This window comes from Pleurodeles waltl, chromosome 6 (assembly GCF_031143425.1).
Source record: "Pleurodeles waltl isolate 20211129_DDA chromosome 6, aPleWal1.hap1.20221129, whole genome shotgun sequence".
In the NCBI taxonomy this organism is placed as follows: Eukaryota; Metazoa; Chordata; class Amphibia; order Caudata; family Salamandridae; genus Pleurodeles; species Pleurodeles waltl.
Window position 1 is genome coordinate 1,454,030,457 of NC_090445.1, and position 16,656 is coordinate 1,454,047,112.

The window sequence follows — 16,656 nt, forward strand, 5'->3', positions numbered from 1 at the left end:
TGTTGGTGCACGGACATTGTTGTGTACATATCTGCACTACTTCTCCGATTGTATGTGTAAATAAGAGTGATTTTGAGATATGTATATCTGTATATTTTTGGATGACATGTATATTGGCACATTACAATGTTTGCCCGATTTTCGCATTGTCTTTGCATTCTTCCGGGGGGATTGTGGGTTGTACCTGTGATTTTTGTGACTTCATTGGTGTGTATGTTGTGATATGCGAGGGTGGGGGTGGGGGTGTTTGGTGGGTGTCCCCCTAACTTTTGCCTCCCCCCTCCCCTGTGGCATAGGTGCAGTACTCACCGGTATCTTCTGCGCCTACGTAGCTGTTGGTCGTAAAGGAGCAGAAAAACAAGGGCAGGTAGGATTTGTAATTCGGGCTCCATGGTGTCCTCCTTCCTCGTGGGATGTGTTGAGGTGAGCGTTTTCCCATAGCAAAAGCTGTTTCCGCCGTGTTTTTATCCGCGGTGCATCCGCCCCGGAAAAGGTGGCAGATTGGCGGGTTGTAATAGTGTGGGCGGTACATTGTCTCCCGCCTGTCTGTTGGCGGTAACCGCCGCGCTGCTTGTCTGTACCGCCGTGGCGGGCGGTGTGTTAAAGTGGCTGTCTTTGTTGGCGGTTTCCACCAGGGTCATGAGTCCCTTTTTTTGTCCGCCGGCCTGTTTGTGGTATTACCGCACCTTTAATACCGTACGCCAGGGTTGTAATGACCCCCATAATGTGCTACTGGTGAACATTGAGCAACTAATATGCGCAGTGGTGAAACACAAAGTCATTGGTCAAACACAATTAATAGTATCACAAGGCTGGAAGACAAAATTTAAATGACAACAATCACAAATGGTCCTGACGAAAACCCAGAATATATCCATATGTGCTCCTGTAACACTCACGGTCTAAAAAAATCTGGTTACCGACAGAACGGCTCTGAGTTTCCTTCAGCAGTTTGAAATTGTCATGTTGCAGGAAACATGGGGCATGGAGCCGATACAAATTTCGGGATATTCTGGGATAGACATCTCTGCAAAACAACCCCAAAAACATGGACACTCCAAGGGGGGGGGCTCACAACGTACTGCTCCACAAAAATCAACTGGGTGATCAAACAGATCGACCTGGGAATCGACTGGCTGCTACCAATAATATTGGAACATCGGGCGCCATCAGGCAACAACAGAACTTTACTATTGATCAATGTATACATACACCCTAATAAAACACAAAACAGTGAAAACATTGAAACATTGACCAGCATTCTAAAAATGCTGCAGAAGGAAAACAAGGACGCAATCCTCATTTTGTCTGGCGATTTCAATCTTGATTTGAGAAAGGGCAGCACAAAACGCCCTAACAGAACATGCGCATATATAAAGTTTGAAACCCTGGGTTTGCGCTGCCTGATGCCTTTTCCCGAGGATGCCTCATCCGCACAAGTAACCTTTTTAAGTGGCACAAAAAAATCCAACATCGACTTTACATTAATAAATGAAATCGCATTGCCACTGGTCTCAGCATATAGGATCCAACAACGCACAGAGAGCGACCGCTTTCCACAACTTATCAAGATCCGGAATGAATGGAACCGGCTCCCCACCGACAATTTCATAATTTCAGCCCCAGTGTCTTATGATACAAAAACATTGAAATGGAAGGGGCCAGGCCTCGATAAAGTAATGGAAGAAGTGTACTGCAGTGCAGGCACAACCAAAGAGCTCAAAGAAACATTAAGAACGCAGGAACAAGAAGACCACACCCAAGGAGAACGAGTAACCGCTTAGAGGTACTTGTGTGATTCCTTAATAAATACATTTTCCATCAAAAAAATTTCAAAAAACAAAGATAAGAGTTGCAAAGGAGAAAAGCCATGGTTCAACAGAACATTGCGTAATCAGAAAAATCAATTCTCTAGAGAATTAAAAAAAATCCTAAAGGACATATACTGGGGCAGGAAATCTGATGACACAAGGCTTTCTGAATTAAGAGCCAAATATAAGAAAAACTGCTGGATGGCAAAACAGAGTTATCACGAGGATCTGTGGACCAAGCTGCTTATGTCCAACAAACAGAAAAATAACAAAAAGTTCTGGGAACTAATTCACAGACTAACTCAGGGAAAAAATCGACACATGAATGCAGGCATCGATGCAGTCACATGGGAAGCCCACGTACAGACAATGTTCTCTCTCCCAGAGCACCATGTGAAGGAGGAGGCCACACAGATAGCCAATGACTATAGCAAGACTAATTTTGGCTTCAGAGTGACAACACAAACAGACTTACCTCTAAACTAAAATGAAGGAAAGCACGCACTAATGACCATCAACATAGAAATGTTGATAAGCCTTGTCAAGAAACAAAAAATGGAAGGGGCAGCAGGTCAGAATGGAATTCCGAACGCCTTGTTTAGAGGAGACCCTTCATTCTGGGCGCATTATTTGGCACTGCTTTTTAGTGATCTCCGAGGCACTACAGGTCTCCCAAATGCATGGAAAGGCAGCATTATTCACCCTATATACAAAGCAGGCAACCCCGCAAACCCTTCAAACTACAGGCTAATAGCATTGATAGACGTGGAAGCAAAACTCTACGCATCCTGTCTACTGCAACAACTAGCAGAATGGATTCATGCTAGACAACTAATCCCACAATGCTAGACAGGTTTCAGAGCTGGTATGGGTGCTTCCACTAACCTGGCAACCCTGGCCTTGCTGGGAAACAAGGCCAGGCTCAAGATGAAAAGGCTATTTGTATGCTTTATTGACCTAAAGGCAGCTTTTGATTGCGTACCAAGAACCTGCCTATGGGAGAAACTGAAAGGTTGGGGCTTACCATGCAGCCTTCTTAGCGCAATGATGGACTTGTACATAGGCACTTGGACGCAAGTAAAAATCGGAGAGGACAGCCACCTCACCAACAGAATACTAACAGCAAAAGACATAAAACAAGGGTGTGTATTAGCTCCCACGCTGTTCAACTTATATCTTGCTGACCTAGCCAAGGCTCTTGCTCCCATTAATAGCCACCCGCCAGTATTGGCCAAGAATGAAATTGCATGGCTACAGTATGCAGACGACATAGTTTTACTCAGCCAAACACCTGTTGGGCTACGGCATAGCATCGATGCATTTTATACATACATAACAATGCAAGGCCTAGAATTGAATTTGAGTAAAACTAAGATTGTCCGCCTAGTTGATAGGAAGTTTAAATCTGCTTTATGGTTCATAAATGGAGCCCGGGTGGAGGTTGCACCCACATATAAGTATTTGGGATTCACTATGGACCGCCTCTTGACTTTCAAGCCGCAGCTTGCTGTTGCTCAAGCAAAAGCCCACTCATTGACCTATGGTTTTAAAGTTCTAAAACTAAAACTGAGCTGCCCATCACACACTCACTTGCTTTCTGTCATGGCAGCGCGGCTAATGCCCACCGCCACTTACGGCACCTAAATCATGCTGGGGAAGGAGGCAGTTTTTTTCAATCAAGTCCAGACAAAGGCATACAAAACAGTTTTTCGGATACCACGACCAGCATCTCCAGCTCAGTTTCGTTTAGAATTGGGTCTACAAAACTATGAATTTCAGAGTAGATGTGCCTTCATTAAATTATGCTGGAGGATGCGTGCAGCTAAGATTGGTACTCTAAACAACCTATGTTGGATGGAAATTGAGGAGCAACCACGTCACAACGATAAAGACACCTGGGGTCATCACTTAAATAACTGCATTAAAGTACTAGGTTTGCTAGAAGCCTGGGACTGGAACCCGGACAAAAAGGAGTTTTTTTGAAAGGCAAACGCTGTCACTAAGATGAAATCTTTAAATTCTGAGAAATAAAAACTGGCAAGCAGACAGCACGCCTGGACTGTAATAACATCATACAAAACTTTACGGGCACAGAAATATCTAGCAGCAACCTTCAACCAGTCGCTGAAACATCGGTTCATGATTTTCCACTTTGGGTTGATGGAAACAAAGGATATGGTCCATTCATGGAGATAGCAGGATCTAATACATTCCTGTCCACTGTGTGGGTACAGACAAGAGTATTCAGAACACATTTTTTGTGTGTGCCCGGCTTTGCTAGACCACAGGACATTATGGCCCTCAATATAACCTTGACAGGTGGCTACAGCCGCCCACCAAGATCTGACCGCCATGCGGCCACAAAGTGGCCGCACTTCCGCCGCGGTCATTATGAGATCCCCGCTGGGCCGGCGGGGATCTCGGCCGCAACACAGGAGCCGGCTCCAAATGGAGCCGGTGCTGTTGCGGCCTTGTGACGGGTGCAGTTGCACCCGTCGCGCTTTTCACTGTCTGCATAGCAGACAGTGAAAAGCTGCAGGGGCCCTGTCAGGGGGCCCCTGCAAGGCCCTCCAGGGGCCCCACGGCTCCCCGTACCACCAGCCTGGCGGGCTGGTGGTCGGGGACTCGTAATCCCCTGGGCAGCGCCGCGGTCAAAATAGCCAAGATTGCACCGCCAGACTGTTGGCAGTGCAATCGCCAAAACAGCCCTGGCGGTCTTTGACCGCCAGGGTTGTAATGTCCCCCAGTATCTGAATTTTTTTTTAAGACACTGAGCATACGCTCATGCAGCCCGGCCATTATTAGCTGGCTTAGCGGACTTTCAATTCCGTTTTCTTGTTGAGGGACCAAATTTATGGTAAAGGCCCAGAAAGAATTAGTGAATAAAATTGAAGCCGTCATGGCCATCATTTTATGATTAGTAAAGCTCCAAAAGTTTAGTTCCAGCCAGGAATCAGCTTTGAGTACAACTTAGGATTCTCACTGAGCTTCACTCATCCACAATTATAGTGTTCGTAAGGGAGTAAGAAAGTCCTAATGTTAAGTTCAAGACCAAGGTTGGAATTAGTGGAGAAAATTTTAGCTACGCGCAACTTTTTACCATGATATGTTTTTGTTTCAAATAAGCTTTATATGTTTTTATTATGGGTCTCTATTAATATAATGAGTAGGCAAAGTATTTATATCATTATGTATGTCGGAATTGCGATGGTTTTAATTAACGGTGTTAATAAACTTAAACTTCCAGTACTACATTTCAAGATATCACTTCTAGTGTGATATGGCTTCTGGTAATGTGTGGAATTTATCGCCTTCACAAGCATTTTGTACCTGCCACTGGTGAACCTTTTCTTTAATGGAGCGAGTGGAAAGAATACTTCGAGAATTATATTTCCACTTTTCAAAATGATGAAGAATTAATGCCAGAAAAGAAAAAGATCATTTTTATACATTGTTTGGGACCTGCTGGGTTAAAAGTTTATAATCGTATACAGAAGAAACCTAGACCACAAGGGCAGAGCAATGTTTATAAACATGCCTTGGAAGATTTAGACTTGTACTCAAATCATACAATATGTGTATCAGTAGATTTGTGAGGGTTCCATTCAGTTTGGCTTCCGCAAGAGCTATGTTCCAATGTCTAAAGTTTGAGCTGTTTAAAGACATAAAGAATATTGGCCCTCATTACATGCCGCCTACCGCCGTGCTGACGACCACCAACATACAGTGACCGCGGTGGTATTCCGCTACGGGTATTATGAACCACACTGAGAAATCCGCCACTATACAGATACTCACACAGGTCCGCCAGACCAAAGGTCAGTGATAAAGTGGCGATAGCAAAACCCACACCGTTACACCATCAAGAATACGCCCACAGTATCACAAACCACGAATCACCGAGGTGGTTTTTCAAACGCGGTAAACCATTGGCATACACACTGCCACGCTCAAAATACACACACTTACAAAACTACACCACATTAGACAATTCAAACTACACACACCTGACGCACATACACACACCACACCCACACACCCAATCCAATATCAAATAAACACCCACATTACCCACAACTCCTTACAGCGAAAAAAAATAGCAAACAGAGAGAGACAAGCCGGGAGCACCCACTCAATCAGAGCCACAAAACATCATCACCCATACACCATCCATGCACCTCACACCACAAACCCCAACACATCACCCCACACACCCTCACACATATCACTAACACCACATCCATGGCACCTCAAAGACACCCCTGGTTTTCAGACGAGGAGCTAAGGGTCATGGTGGAGGAAATCATCTAAATAAAGCCACAGCTATTCGGATCACAGGTGCAGCAGACGTCCATTGCTAGGAAGATGGAGCTATGGCGGAGAATCGTGGACAGGGTCAACGCCGTGGGACAGCACCCCAGAACAAGGGATTACATCAGGAAGAGGTGGAACAACCTATGGGGGAAGATACTTTCCGTGGTTGCAAGACACCAGGTAGCCGTACAGAGGACTGGCGGTGGACACACACCTCCTCCCCCACAACTAACCACATGGGAGGAGCAAGTTTTGGCAATCATGCATCCAGAGGGCCTCACAGGAGTAGCAGGAGGACTGGACTCTGATAAGTCAAACCTTTAGTACTATCACCCCCCAACCTGCATGCCATCACATAACTCCACCCTCACGCTCACTCCCATCACTCCACCACCTCACACATATCCCACTATCACAACCCACCCATCCCAATACCAAGCCCTGCATGCCACAATAATCCATGGACTCCCATTACAGACCTGCATGGACACCCATCTCCACAGCATGCCCAGTAGAGAGAATTACCCAGCCCACAAAATCACCACGCACACAAGGCAAATCTGACAGGGAAATCACAACCATACAGGGAAACACACCCATGCACAAGATGGCACACGCAGATACAAAAACACTGCATTTGCATCCCCACGGGACCCCTAAACAACGTCACCAGAGAGGACTTGCCAGCTACATCCAGTTCCCCCTCAGAAGAGGCCCACAGTGACAACAGCAGCTCTGCACGCCTGGATCACAGTGACCAACCTGGCCCATCAGGGACCTCTGGAAAGTAGGTTACCCTGCCACAGCCCCAACCCTCCACAGAGACTCCTCCCTCAGGAAACACCACCACAGCACCCACCCAGCTGGCCCTTGCCACTGTCCCCAGGACACGTCAATCAGCAGTGTGTCCACCACTACAGGGACCCCAGGCAACCCCACAAACCCAGGCCGATCAGGGACCTGGGGTCAGTGGTAGTGGGCACACGATTCAGGGGACAGAGGCACAGGACAACAGGGAAGCTGGGAGGACTGCTGTGGGACAGGGGGAGGACAGGCCCGGGGAACCCACTCTCTAGGAGGCACTCACCAATATCCTGGGAGCATACCACCATTCCCAGGAGACGATGGGCCAGATACTGGCCAAGTTGCAGGAGACCCAGCGGCTGCAGGAGAGACATTACCTGGGGATCAGGGAGGGCCTCAAACACATTTACAACATCCTGGTCACCATTGCAGGGGTGCTGGCTGACATGGCCAACACCATGAGGGAGGCAGTGGCACATCAACGGGCCCCTGACACTAGCCACACCAAAGAACAGCCCCCTGCCCCACTGGCGCTAGTGGACAGGAGGCCCCGCCACAGAAACTACAGGCCACCAGGACCCCACCCCCTGCAGAAGGAAAACCGCCATGCAAACAGTCCCTGCGATCCAGGCAGAAACCAGAGAACATTGCCAAGACCCCCGCCAGGAAGTAAGACTTTCTTGATTGTCACCCTTCTGTCCCACTCTGTCGCCCTGTCCACCTTGAACTGCCATTGCCCCCCTTCCTATGCCACCTTGGACAATGCACCTGTGATACTAAAAGTCTGGACTCTAACTGGACATTCCTCCACCATCAACTCAGCCCATTGCACATCCTACTCTACTTATGAGCACTTAAATAAACACCCTTGGAACAAATACAAATCTGGAGTCTGTCAAATGATTCAAATATGTATTAGTACAACATTATCAAAGCATTGCAAGTCATATTTACAGTTACATTTACATTGGAATGACCTAGTTGGCAGCAGTAAACATACCAGGAGTCAGAGTGGCCCACAAAGATCTGAAAATAGAGATGCCAAAGGGTACAGTAAGTGGCCATAGACATAAGGAAATCAGGAAACAGGAAACTGAAAAGTAAGTAAAGTGAAGTTACAGTGTCTTACCTGTGTGTCATTGGAAGTACTGCTGTATTATATTACTTCTGTTGTCAACACCTTCTTTCTCTGCCTCCTCTTCCTCACTGTCCACAGGCTCCACCGCTGCCACAAGACCATCTCCAGGCTCATCCTCCTGCAGAAAAGGCACCTGGCATCTCAAGGCCAGGTTATGCAAAATGCAACGATGATCTGGCACACCTTCTTGGGTTAGTAGTACAGGGATCCACCTGTCATATGGAGGCACCAAAACCTGGCCTTCAGGAGGCAAAAGGTTCTTTCAATTATCCTCCTTGTTTGCCCATGTGCCTCATTGTAACGTTTCTCTGCCCTTGCCCTGGCATTCCTCACTGGGGTCAGTAGCCATGAGACACCATCTGTACATTCATAGAGTGATATCTTTTTATATTCCTGAATACTTGTTCATTTCTCTGTGGGGGGACAAATGCCACATGTGTACAATCAATGGCACCAATGATGTTGGGGCTATGTCCCAGGGCATAAACATCAGCTTTCACTGTGGCCAAATCCTCCACCTGGGGGAATACGATGTAGCTGTGCATGTGTTTCAGCAGGGCTGACACACTCGGTCAACACGTTGGAGAACATTGGCTGAGACATCCCTCATGCCATGGCCAATGTAGTCTGGAAGGAACGACTTGCCAGGAAATGGAGCACTGACAGGACTTGCATTAGAGGGGGGATACCTGTGGGATGGCGGATAGCTGACATCAGGTCTGGCTCCAGTTGGGCACACAGTTCTTGGATTGTGGACAGATCAAGTATGTGTGTAATGATAATGTGTCTGTCCTCCATTGTCGCAAGGTCCACCAGGGGTCTGTACAGCGGAGGATGTCGCCATCTCATATTCATCCTCAGCGGTTGAAGCCTTTGGAGGAAAAAACGGTGAGCAGAGGGTTATTGCAATAATGATGCATCTTTTCCTTTACAGAACCAGTATGTGAATCCGAGAGTCAGTTGCTGTGCCAATGTCTGCTGTGACGCAGTTAGGTGCCATGCCCTGTGCCCCCCTGAAATGGCGGCTGCCTGACCTCTGAGGAGGGACAAGTGGAAATGAGGTAATTCCTCTGGCATTCTGTGCCGTTGCGGTAGGCGGTCGATGACCACCGCACAACTTCGCATTGGTTATCATTGGGCCCTATGGGTCCCAGGAGCAAATGGCGATGTACGCCGGCGGTGAGGGTACGCACCGCCGCGGCCCTGAGCTCCATTTTCTATCTATTCACTCACTTGCTATGTGACCTTCAACAGGAGAGGACCTACACTGCAAGTGCTGCTGTGACCTGTGTCTGGAAACGACAATGGCTCATGTGTCTGGGGAAAGGGCCCCTGCCTTCACTGCGGAGAAGTTGGAGAAACTGGTGGATTGGGTCCTACCCCAGTACACGTTACTCTACGGTCCTCCAGACAAACAGGTGAGTACACTGTGAGCATGATGTGTGGGCCATGAATGTATGGATTGCTGTGTGAGTAAGCCACATGTAGGGGTGGGGCTGAGGCGTCCTGGGCAGAGTGCTGCATGTATGGTGGTCAATTTACGTGTGTCACGGGATGGGACGGATCTGGTGGGTCATGAGTGTGACAGTCCTGATGGTTAACTAATTCCCTTTTCTTCTGTCTTTTCCATGCAGGTCAGCGCCCACCAGAAAAAAGGTATTTGGTGTGCCATCACAAAGGAGATGCAGACCCTGGGGGTTTTTAACAGGCGGACCACCCACTGCCGCAAACGGTGGGAGGACCTGCGCCGCTGGGCAAGGAAGACGGGGAGGCCCAGCTGGGGCTGGCCTCCCAACAAGGAAGGCGTGCCCGTCATACCCCAACTCCCCTGATGTTCGCATCCTGGCGGTGGCCTATCAGGTGTTGGATGGGCGCTTGAAGGCATCACAACAACCACAAGGGAGTGATTATAAATTCAGAATCATGACTGTCCGCGAGTTAAGGTTTACCTGGGTGGGGGATGTGGGCTGTGGGTGCTCCTAGGATAGGGCGAACATGGCAGGGTAGGTCCCTTGTTGGGCAGGCTCTGAAGCACTCCTCCCCCAATAGTGTTAGTGGGCATCTACGACTGGGCAGGGTCCTGTGGGTTCCGGGTGTGCAGCTAATGGCGGTAGGCATTGTACCCCTTGGGCTAGTGACTAGCATTGTAACTGGTAGTGCATGGCCTAGTGCATAGGGCTGCTCCCTGTGTGTTGTGTATGCCAAAGGTAGGTGTGGTGCTGGCATTGACCAAGTGTATCCTCTGTCTCTCCCCCCCTTTTGTTTTGTCACCCTATCCTTGTGTGCATTAGCATAATCTGGCAGAGGAGCAGAGGCACCGGCGAAAGAGGGAGCTGCATCCCACATGGGCCTGGAGGCTGAATCCACTGACGGTGAGGGCACCAGTGGGACGGAGGGCGAGGGGAGCACCATGACGGGGACAGGAGGGGAGACCACAGACAGCGACTCCTCCTCCGATGGAAGCTCCCTGGCAGTGGCGGACATCTCTGTGCCCACCCCAACAACAGGTACAGCCGCCACCCCCCCTACCAGCCCCACCCTCCAAGCAGCCTCTCAGTGTGTTTCCCGTGCCCGCTCACCCAGGAGGGTGGCCATCTCCTTTGCCCCAGGCACCTCAGGCCCTGCCCCAGTCAGCCCTGGTGCCCTCAGTGAGGAGGCTATTGACCTCCTGAGATCCCTCAATGTTGGGCAGTCAACCATTCTGAATGCCATCCAGGGTATTGAGAGGTATTTGAAACAAACAAATGCATACCTGGAGGGCATTCACTCTGGTGTGGCGGCCCAACAGAGAGCATTTCAGGCTCTAGCCTCTGCACTGATGGCAGCCATTGTCCCTGTCTCTAGCCTCCCCCCTCCAACTTCCTCTACCCAGTCCCAATCCCCTCAACCCCAGCCTATCCCAAGCACACCTTCAGACCAGCATTCACCCAAATCAACACACAAAAGTGGCTCAGACAAATACAAGCACCACACTTCATCTCACAGGCACTCATATAAGCACCATCCCCATGCAGAAACTAACATCCACTGCCTCCACTGTGTCCCCCTCCTCCTTGTCATCCACCTCCCTCCCAGTAGCATCTCCACTGACACCTGCATGCTCTACATCCTCATCCACTACCTCCATCACCAGCACGCCAACCACAACACACCCCTCACTGGCAGTCACTGTCCACTCACTGACAGTGGCTCTCCCACTGTGTCTGTGACCCCTCCTCCCAAAGTACACAAACTCAAGCACCCACCAACAGCCGTCCACCTCACTACAGCATCCAGCCCATGCACCTGCACCCAAACTCAGCAGACAGACACCTCCTACAACCACTCCCTCTTCCTCCACTCTCAAACCCACTCCCTCTTCCCGCCCCAGTGTCTCTAAGAAGCTTTTTCTGGAAAACATTGACCACTTCCCTACCCCTCCCTCCCCCGTCCTTCCCCTCGGGCCAGGGTGGCCAGAACCCCGCCCAGCACCTCAGCCACCAAGTCGATGTCCGCTGTGGTTCCTGCAGCTATCAGAGGCTCAAAGGGGGCACTCGTCAGCCCAGCCAGTGTGCCACCAACCCCTGCCAAGGCCAAAACCATTCCGCCACCTGCCAAGGTGAAGAGGGGGACAGCATCCAGCAAGGGGAAAGAGCCACAACCACCTAGAAAGGCCACCTCAAAGAATCCAGCTTCCAGACCCAAGGTGACACCACCATCTGCCAAGAGGAGGAAGGGGCACAAAACACCAGGCAAGACACTTCAGCCATCCGAGGCCGCAGGTGAAGGCCTGGTGGCTACCAGCACAACCGCCAGCACCCCCACCTGCACCACGGCCAGCACTGCCAGCAGCCCCGACGCTAGCACTGCTGCAAGCACCACCACCAGCACCGCCACCTGCACTGCTGACAGTACCACCACTACCAGCAGCAGCCCCAGTGGGCAGCCGTCCGAGGTTGCAGGAGAAGGGCTGGAGCCTCCCACCACCACTGGCAGCACTAGCACCGGCACTACCACCAGTTCGCAACCTTAGCCGCCGCAGGATGGAGTCTAGCCCCGCCTTCCATGCACTATCATGCAACCTGGTCCCTGCGCACATCTCGTGGCTCAGACACCCAGGTGAGGGACTGTGAACTGCCACACCCCAGGTGTTGCATCACTGGGCACAAAGCCCCCTCCAGAACCAGTGGAGATATGCATCCATTCACCTAATCCTTGGCAGGATGAAGCACACTGGGCACCAAGCCCCCTCCAGAACCAGTGGAGAAAGGCATCCACTCACCCTATCCTTGGCAAGATGAAGCAAACTGGGCACCAAGCCCCCTCCAGAACCAGTGTAGAAAGGCATCCACTCACCCTATCCTTGGCAGGATGAAGCACACTGGGCACCAAGCCCCCTCCAGAACCAGTGGAGATATGCCTCTACTCACCCTATCCTTGGCAGAATGAAGCACACTGGGCACCAAGCCCCCTCCAGAACCATTGGAGATATGCATCCACTCACCCTATCCTTGGCAGGATGAAGCACACTGGCACCAAGCTCCCTCCAGAACCAGTGGAGATATGCATCCACTTGAGAGACTGTGGCCTTGCACTCCCCAGGAGCAACAGTGGGCAAACCACCCACTTGAGAGACTGGTGCTTTGCACTCCCCAGGACCAGGCAGTGGGCAAACCACCCACTTGAGAGACTGTGGCCTTGCACTCCCCAGGACATCGCTGTGGGTATGGAGCCCCCTCCAGGAGCAGTGACGTTATTCCATCTTCCGGCTAAGGTGCCCCCCCTTCCTCATCCCCCTGAGGTGCCTGTGTGTTTTTGACCTGATGCCCCTGCAGTGTTCTCTTCGTATTGAGGCAGGAGTCAAGTGTGGGCTTGGCCTCTGAGTTTTGGCCCAGTGACCCACGGACATTTTGAGTGGACAATGTACCACCTTATGTACATATTGTATATTTTTGTAAATACTGGTTTTCAAATTATTACGTATATCTGACTATTTCTAAAATATCAATGATTCGACTCTATTCCTTTTGTCCTTGCGTTCTTCCAGGGGATTACGGGGTGTAAATGTAATGTTGATGCATGTGTTTGTGTGTATGGTGTTGTGGGTGAGGGTGGGGGTGGGGGTGTTGTGTGTTGCATGTGTCCATCACTCTCTTTTTCCTCCACCCTCCCCTGTGTACTAGGTGCAGTACTCACCGTGGACGTCGCCACCGCAGTTCGTACTCCTGGTAGATGAGGAGGTAGACCAACATGGGGAGGACGTGCAGCTCGGGCTCCATGGTGTCCTGGTTCTTCCTTGAGTGTCGAGAGGTGAGTGGTTTCCCTTCCAAGTACTGTTTCCGCCATGCTTTTGATGGCATTGGTACCGCCCCGGAAAAGCTGGCGGAAGGGCGTGTTGTGATGGGGTGGGCGGTACATTGACTTCCGCCTGTTTGTTGGTGGTTACCGACGCGGTGTTTGTTGCTACCACCGTGGCATCGGAGTGTTAAAGTGGCTGGCTGTGTTGGCGGTTTCCACCGTGGTTGTGATCCCATTTTTTTTTACCGTCGGCCTGTTGGCGGTATTACCGCCGCCTTTACACCGACCGCCAGGGTTGTAATGTGGGACATAATGGGGGTCATTCTAACTCTGACGGGCGGCGGAGGCCGCCCGCCAGAGTTCCCCCCTCCAGAACACCGCTCCGCGGTCATAAGACCGCTGCAGTGATTCTGGGTTTCCCTCCCAGGCCGCCCGCCAGCCCAGTGGGAAACACCCTTCCCACAAGGAAGCCGGCTCCGTATGGAGCCGGCGGAGTGGGAAGGTGCGACAGGTGCAGTTGCACCCGTCGCAAATTTCACTGTCTGCAATGCACTGTCTGAAATTCAAAGTGGGGCCCGCTTACGGGGGCCCCACGACACCCCATACCGCCATCCTGTTCCTGGCGGGCGAACCGCCAGGGGCAGCGGAAAACCGGCCTAGTACCGCCGGGGTCAGAATCACCCCCAATGTTCTTTCAGGATGATATCTTAATTATGGGTAAAACCAAAAATGAACATGGTAAAGCTGTTAAGGAGGTGATGGATATTCTGAATCCTAAAGGATTAACGGCAGGATTTAAAAAATGTAAATTTGTGAAACAGTGTGACATATTTGGGACATGAAGTGTTAGTGGATGGTAACAGACCAAAAAAAGAATTGTTCAAAGCTGTAAAAAAGTCCTTGGTACCAATCAACAAAGATGGGGTAAGAACATTTCTGGGTGTGGTAGAGTTTTATTTGAAGCTTTTAGAGAATTTATTGAGTGAAACATACTACATCAGACAACTTCTTAAAAACAAAAATAAATTTGTATGGTGACTTGTCTGAAGGAGTTTGAGGAAGTGAAATGGAAATATGCACAGCAATACCATTGCAAGGTTGTGACCCCACTCTAAAGTCTATAGTAACTACTGATGTGAGTAGGAAAGGAATAGGAGTGGTTCTAACACAAGTAAGTGAGAAAGGTAAAGAATGTGTGATAGCTTTTGTGTCACATTTGTTAACACCCACTGAAGAAAAGTATTCAGTGATTGAACGTGAAGCCTTAGGTATTAAAGCATTATAGACCGTTTGGGGTAGTGAAGTTGTGTTGAATGGTGATCATAAGCCATTAACTAAAGTACTATCCACAAAGGGATTGTACACTGCATCACCACGCTGAGTGAGATTATCTATAAAATTACTAGACTTTAAGTATGAAGTACAATATATGCTGTGTACGAAACAAAGTAGCAGATTTCTTAGGCTGGTTACCACTTCCTATTACAGAGTTACCAGGAGAAAACATTGGACAATATAGTGTAGCTAAAGTAGGAGAGGATGTAGATGTTATTTCACCTGAGGAATAGTCCAAAGCATATACTGAAGATCCCATTTTAACTGAAGTCAAGGTAAAAATGTCCAAAGGGTGGGCATAGATGAATAACTTGCCAGACAGTATGAAAGTGTTTTGGGAGTTAAAACAGGAATTGTTAGTCGAGAATAGTAAAGTTTTGAGGAATGGTAGAACCACCTGAAGGGTTGCAGTCTAGATTACTTGACTTATGTCTTGAAGGGCACTTGGGAATCGCTAAGATGAAAGACCGCATGAAGGAGTTGTACTGGTGGCCAGGAATGGGGTTGGCTACAGAAAGTAAGGTAGGAAATTGAGTACCTTGTGAGAATTCAGACTACACTTGTCACTCTTAGACCACCTTTATGTCCCAATTAATTCAACTAGCTAAAAACAATGTTACGGAGTGGGAAATTGAATTGCTTGGACATTAAGGATAGCACCATGTGGTACTATGGGACATAGGGCCACATGTACGTAGCATTTTGCACATCGCAAACAGCGAATCGGCCCGTTTGCAACGTGCAAAATGCACTTTGATATGTTCAAACCCATTTTTGCGATTCAGTAAACTATTTACCGAATCGCAAAAAGGAAGGGGTGTTCCCTTCCTATTCGCGAGTCGCAGTCCCATGTATGATTGTCTTGTGACCGCAAAAGCGGTCGCAAAACAATGCTGTTAGCACCAATGTCACACTGGTGCTAACCCATTCGCAAACAGGAAGGGGTCCCCACGGGACCCCTTCCCCTTTGTAAATAGCAGTAAAAACATTTTTTTCAGAAAACGTTTCATTTTTTGTTTTTGAAATGCATCTCATGTTCCTTTAAGGAAAACAGGCTGCATTTAAAAAAAAATTACTTTATTTAAAAGCAGTCACAGACATCGTGGCAAATTGGACCTACCTCATGAATATTCATGAGGTAGGGCACTTGCGCCCCCCCTTGCGAATCGCAAACAGGGTCATTGACACAGTTCAACATAAGGTTTTGCGACTCGCAAATTGCGAGTCACTCTGACTCGCAATTTGAGAGTCATAAGTCGGTTCTTTTATACATGTAGCCCATAGTCCTTTCGAACCAATGAGGGGTAGGACAGCATTTTCAAAAGACAATATTGTTTGGATGTCAAAAACTAAAAGGATTGCATTTGATCCAGAGGTTATAAAGAGCAGGATAAATAAAGCAAAATCTATGTACAAAGAATATTATGATGCCAAACAAGGATGCAAAGCAAAAGGTTTGCATGTAGGAGATATAGTAAGAATGAAAAAACTGGAGCCCTAAGAAGTGGGTATAATAGATATTCCAAACCCCAAACAGTCAAAGAAGAATTTTGTAATGCAGCTCTATTAAACAATGAGAAAGTTAGACAGCTTTGTTCCCTATCCATTTGTAACTAAGAGAATGTTCAGTGTGGTGAGGAAAAAAAGAAGAAATTTAATTGGTTGACAGATAAGGAAGTACTTTCCACACCCAGTGGAGAAATTCAAATCTCCAATCGAGGGAAGGAACAACAACAAGATTTAGAAAGAGAGTCAGAACAAAATAGAAGGGAGTCGACTACAAACATGTCAAGGAATAATTATATGCATGGGGGAACAGGAAGGTTTGGTAGAACATTGGAAAAACCTACCAAATTAAATGACTAGATTTGTGATTGAGAAAACTACAACAAACTACATTCATATGGATAGATACATGTATATATTTTGCAATTGTCAGGGTTTTGAATATTATATAAGAAAATCTAGTAGAGTTTA